General features: G+C 46.6%; 1 pseudogene; it reads right to left on the bottom strand.

The window, feature by feature from the left end:
• Nucleotides 1–357: 357 nt before the first annotated feature.
• On the bottom strand, nt 358–1,292 carry LOC110302119 (small ribosomal subunit protein RACK1 pseudogene; annotated as a pseudogene).
• Nucleotides 1,293–6,346: the final 5,054 nt, after the last annotated feature.

Here is a 6,346-nt window from a genome sequence, read left to right as displayed (position 1 = left end):
AGGGTTTGCTTGAGGAGGGAAGACCCGCCTTGAATGTGGATGCCACCACCACGGGCTAGGGTCCAAGACTGAATAAAGAAGAGAAACTAAGGGCTGTTGGTGTGGCTCAGTGGTTACGAGTGAGGGCTGGCTGCTCTTCCAGAGGACCGGGTTCCATTCTTAGCACCCACACAGTGGTTTACAGCTGCCTGTAACTCTCATTCCTGAGGATCTAGCGCCCTCTCTTGGCCTCTGTGAGAACCAGGCACAGGTGTGGTTCATAGATGAAGGCAAACCACCTACACACAGAAATTAAACTAGAAACAATAATTTTTTTTCAGAAAGCTAGTTTTATTTCTAGGATGGTGTTATAAACTTTTAGTGGGTGCTAATAGTCACCTGCAACACTCACACAAGGTTGTCTGTGTACTATCAGCAAACAGTCAGACCTTCAACAGACCACAGCAGAGGGGTACAGTGGGGTGGCTCTGCCTTACTGCTGGTGCTGGTAACCTCTTGCTTTAGTCTATCTATTGTGGTTTTGCCCTCTAAGTCCTGGATCTTGATACTGGGGCCAGTGGCAGCACAGAGCCAGTGGAGGTTGGGGCTGAATCACAAGGCATAGATGATGTCCCCGCGAACTGGTAATGTATAAAGATGCTTGCCTTCATTGAGATCCCACAGCATCGCCTGGCCATCCTTGCCTCCAGAAACACAGCGGCACCCATCTGGAGAGACCATCATTGTCTTTAGATAGTCATGAGGCCAATGTGGTTGGTGTTCAGCTTGCAGTGGGCCAACCTGACTAGCTTGTCCCATCCATAGGAGGTGATGATAGGGTGGCCGATGTTCTCGGAGAAGTGGATACAAGACGCTCATTTCGAACGACTCTCATTCTAGACAGCGTACTTGCAGGAACCCAGAGTGTTCTGTAATTTTATGGTCTTGTCTCAGGATCCAGAGACAATCTGCCAGTTGTCAGAAGAGGAGGCTGCATCCTTGGTATGGCCTACAAATTGTCTTGTGGCGGTGACTATTTTGAGATCCAAGAAGCACAGCATTCCATTCCAGGAGCCTGAGAGAGCAAACTGACCATCAGAGGAGGCATCACTAACAAACTGAGAGGGACCTTGCAGAGCATAGTGTGGTGTACGGTACTTGGTCTTATCTCTGGGAGGCTTCCCCGTGATGATGGCCTCGTTTTGAGACATGAACAGGATCATATCTGGGAACTGTGGGGTGGCGTCCATCTGTGCTATCCAACTGTTATGGTCCTTGAGGATCCCATAAAGGGTCATCTGCTCCATCATGCCTGCAGCTGATGTGAGTGTCAGCAATGAGGATGACACTGGGTAGCCCAAAATGCCAAGCACTGCAGCTGCTGCTGCAATCCTGTGGAGAAGAAGTGTATGATAATATTTTTAAAAGAGAAAGTGAGCTGGGGACCGGCATCCATCTGTCTCTACTTCCTTACTGTGGGTACAGTGTGACCAGCTGCCATACCTTCCTGCCATGGTGGCTGTGTTCCCTTGAACTGTAGGATGACACAGACTCTTCCTCCTGGAAGGTCTGTCTCTTCATGTATTTTTATCACCCAAATGTCCCAGAAGACTAAGCTAGCTCCCTCAGGACTCCCTAACCTCTGAGCATCTCCGACTTCACTAAACACACCCTTTTCAGCTTTCTGAGGTGACAGTGGCCAGGGTGTGGGCTTTAGGCCACACTCATTCTGACCTCTAGCTTGGCGATTTGTTTTCAAGATGGCCTGGTGTGGTGGTTGAATGAGATGTCCTTGGACATTTGAATGCTCTGTGCCCAGTTGGTGGCTATTTGGGGAAGCTTAGGAGGCATGATCTTGCTGGAGGAAGTGTGTCACTGGGGGATGGTCTTTAAGGTTTCAAGTATGATCTACTTCCTGTTCGCAGATGCAGATGCGGACTGTCAGCTGCTGCTCCAGATGCCGTGTCTACCTGTTCCCTCTGCTCTGCCATCATCGACCATTATACCTCTGAAACCACAAGTCCCAACTCAACTCTTCTGTGAATTGCCTTGGTCATGTGCTTTATCAGAGCAACAGAAAGGTAATCAATACACCTAGTGAGAGTATTTCCTCTCTGCAGACAAGATAGCCCCATCGTTAAGGAGTATGGGCAGTGAAGGTAACGGGCCTGACACAGAAGGAGCTGGGTCCCAGGAGCCTCTGCCAAAGAGCATGCCACCAACTGCATCAGTAGCAGGAATACCTGTGTTCTGGCTTCCTCTCACCTCAGCTGCGGGCTCCAAAGGATCTCTATGAAGAGGTCAGATGGATGCCAATCTTGGGCTTTTAAGCCTTCTTGGATAAGAAGCCAGCCCAGGAACTGCCCACACCAGCAGCCTCAAACTCTGCCTCTATGCTTGTCCTTCTTCCTCTGGTGTCTGATGGCTGTAGTCTGCCCCACCCATAACTCAGTGCCTCTTGAAAGGAAGCTCTCAAGGGCTGCAGAGTTAGCTCAGTGGTTAAGTGTTTGTCTCACAAGTGTGAGGACCTAAGTTTGATCCACAGATCTCAGGTAAAAATCTGCCACAGTGACATGTATTTACAATCCCAGTCATGGAGGCACAGGAACAGATACAAGTGTCTTCTGGGACTTCAATAGACATTTGCTGACTATCCTACTTGAAAGACACTGTTCTAGACAGGAGGTGGAAGATGGCTGAGGAATAGCACCTGAAGGCTGTCTTCTGACTCCACATGCAAGTTCGCAAACACACATGAACATATACATTCACTTATCCACAATCTCTTCTTTGTAGACAGCCTTCTGGGTGTTGGGACTCTCAGCTTGAAAGCTTCCTCTGGTGGCTGGCAGTGAAGTATCTTCTGCCTTTTCTCCCACTGAGCCATCTTGCTGGCCTTCAGTTGGGTTCTTATGTCAACCTTATTTGACAGGATTCTGACTTCTTCCAATCTGGTTCTGGGGGCGAGGCCATGGCACCACACACAATTCACCTGGTCCTTGTGAGGGATACTGAAGACACCAGGCCTTAGATCCCTTAGCATCTGAAGAAGAGGAGTAGGTCAGAAAAGCCATGATAGAACCACGAGGAGCTGGCCAAGAGGCTGTGCCTGCACGCATTTATATCCCAAGTACTGTGCTGCACTGGGCATCACGGACTTGTCTATTCTGATCCAGCATTGCGTTAACTCTTCCCTGACTCCACCTGTGCAGCTTCTGCCTTCCACAGTAATTCTTTATGTCTGCCTCGTGAGAGCAGGGTCCAGCCAACGGTGGCCCAAGTAGTTTATATCAGTATTTTTAAAAAATATATATTTAATGTGTGTGTGTCTGTCTGTCTGTCTGTGTCTGTGTGTGTGTGTCTGTGTGTGTGTGTCTCTGTGTGGTGTGTCTATGTGTATGTGTGTGTGTGTGTGTGTGTATGTGTGGTGTGTGTGTGTGTGTGTCTGTGTGTATGTGTGTATGTGTGTGTATGTCTGTGTCTCTGTGTGTGTATGTGTATGTCTGTATGTGTGTCTGTGTGTGTGTATGTCTGTATGTGTGTGTGTGTGTATATGTATGTCTGTGTGTGTGTGTGTGTGCAGGCACACATAGGTGAGAGGACTGGCAGAAGTCAGTTCTCTCTTCTCACCATGAATCCTGAAGCTCAAACTCAGGCTGTTAGGTTTTGCAATAGATGCCTTTAGCCATGGAGCCATCTCATTGTTGGTTCGTTTGGTTTTTTGATACAGGGTCTCACGGATTTCAGGCTGGCCTGGAACTCCCTATATAGCTGAGGATGACTTTGAACTCCTGTTGAGTCCTAAGGTTTGTCTTCATACCTGGGGGTTGAACCTAGGACCTCATGCACACTAGGCACGCACTTGACCTTCTGAGTCACGACCACAGCCCCGATGACAAGGTTCCATCATGATCTGGCCACCCTTGGTGGCTTGTACATGGTCTGGAACGGTTTTGTGCTCAGATGGCCGGAGCTGTGGCATCCAAGATGCTAAGTTGGAAGTAGAGATCTGGTCTTTTGCTTGCTGGTCCCTGGTTAGAAGATAGGCAGGCAGAGGTCAGGGACTGGTTCTTGTTCACACCTCAATCCCTGGGCAGAGTCCTTTGCAGAAGAGAAGCTGGACTTCCGTAAATGCTTAATTACGAGGGAAGTGTCCAAGCTGGAGAGAATCAATGAAGAGCATCCAGAGGAGACAGTTAAATTACTCAAGAGCAAAAACAGGTTTCAAGGACTTTAAAAGCCTTCATTTACATACACAGAGTTGATAAGCTAATTACACAACAATCTTGTCCTAACCAGTAAAGCTGCCCCCTAAGGTCTTGTTAGATAACACCTTGTTAACCTGGCTGTCTTGACAATAATCAAAGTTCAATTTTCTGTAATCCGCACTTGACTCTCCCACCTCTCTGGTCTCTCTCTCTCTCTCTCTCTCTCTCTCTCTCTCTCTCTCATCTGAACTAGACTTTAAATAGACAGTCCTGCTGAATTGGAAGGGCTGTGCGAATAGTTGTCCTGCACTGTGAGGGTGACCTTTCTTGGAGCAGGGCCTGGCTGAGGGCAGCCCATGTTCACCTGGCAAGCACTACAGATTCACTACCTGAGAACCACAGATTCTCCAGGGCCCAGAAAAAGGGTTGTGGCTTGGAAGAAGTTTAAAACACATTGCTTTCAAAATTAACATTCCTTGCAACTCACCATAACCAATGTGAGAGGATGTTTATTTAAAAATCTACTAGGTAAATGGCATTATGCTGATTGCAACCCTGACTCTTAGGGTTATTCATAAATTATATTAAATGAGGGATGTGGTTGCATTGAAAGATGCTTGCCACGGTTTAGGGGCAATCCACTGGAAGAACGGGAAGACTTCTTAACCACTGAGCTATCTCTCCAGCCCCTGAAATCCAGGTTGTTGAGCTGATGACAAATGGCTGCACAAGATGACGTACATTTTGGAGGTAACAAAAGCTCATCTAGATTTAGGGACTTTCTTTAAGAACCAAGACACATCCATGTCTTGTTTTTTGCATGTTTTATACACATCCAGGACATTTTTATTTATTTATTTTGTGTTTGTACCTATGAATGGAGGTTAGAGGACACTTGAGGGACTCAGTTGCTTTAGGGATGGGACCCTAGGTCTGAAGGCTTGGTTGCAGGCGTCTTAGTCTGCTGAGCCATCTTGCTGGCCCACATGAGCCTATGAACTGTGGATGCTTTGATAGGAGCCTTCTAGAGACTTGTAACTATGTGGAGGAAGAGCTCTGAAATTCATATATATATATATATATATATATATATATATATATATATACAATATATATATGTATGTATATATATATATACACACACATACACACACATATATATGATTTATTTGTTTATGTGTTTTATATATATGAGGGTTCTATCTTTGTACATATCATTAATCATTAACAGGGCATCAGATCTCATTGAAAATGGCTGTGGGCCACCATGTGGTTGCTGGGAATTGGACTCAAGACCTCTGGGAAAGCAGCCAGTGCTCTTAACTGCTGAGCCATCTCTCCAGCCCAAAATTTAGTTTTTAAGAAATTAATTTTGATTTATGTACACATGTGTGTATGCTGTACATGTGCCTGTGCCCTTGGAGGCCAGAAGGGGGCATGGGATCCTCTGGAGTTGGTGTTAAAGGTCATCTTGAGTGGCCTGATGTGGGTGCTGGAACTCAAATGAGGGTCTGTCTGGAAGAGCAGAAGTCCTCTTAGCCACTGAGTCATCGCTGTATTCTCTGAAGTCCAATTATCAGCCTCCTAAACAGTGTCAACTGTAGCAGACCAAGCTCCGATAGTGTTGCTGTATGGTTTGGGCCACAGCGTGGTAGTGCTGGAGATGATTTTGATTATATGATGAGGTCATGAGACTTAGGGCCTCCATGATGGCATTAGTCATTGTTGACTGAGCCATTTCTCTAGCCCTCAGAAGAACTTCTAATATAACAACACTCTTTTGTACACACAAGCCAAATTCCACAGACTCAGTTTATCTCAGAATTGTAAAAATGATGCCCATTTTGATGCATAGGAAGCACAGGAGAGATCAAAGCTCGCACCCTTGCTATACAACCCAGCAAGAAGATCCTTGGGCGGCCCCTAAGCAGATAGATGTTGGTATCATGCCTCTGGATATCCCAGTCCCAGAACCATGAGCCAAATACACTGCCATTTACAAATCATCCTGTCTCAGGCATGTTGTTATAGCAACGGAAAATGGGCTATAAGGCATGGTCTTGGTAAACAGTTTTGAGCAACTGAGAAACAGGCAGGGTAAGGCCAACTTAGTTCCTCCTAGGCCCAGACCCTCAACCCCTCTGACTTTACAGCAGAGG

Source organism: Mus caroli, unplaced genomic scaffold (genome assembly GCF_978045245.1).
Source record: "Mus caroli unplaced genomic scaffold, Mus_caroli_1 scaffold_11, whole genome shotgun sequence".
Taxonomy (NCBI): Eukaryota; Metazoa; Chordata; class Mammalia; order Rodentia; family Muridae; genus Mus; species Mus caroli.
This window is presented reverse-complemented; position numbering and strand designations above follow the sequence as displayed.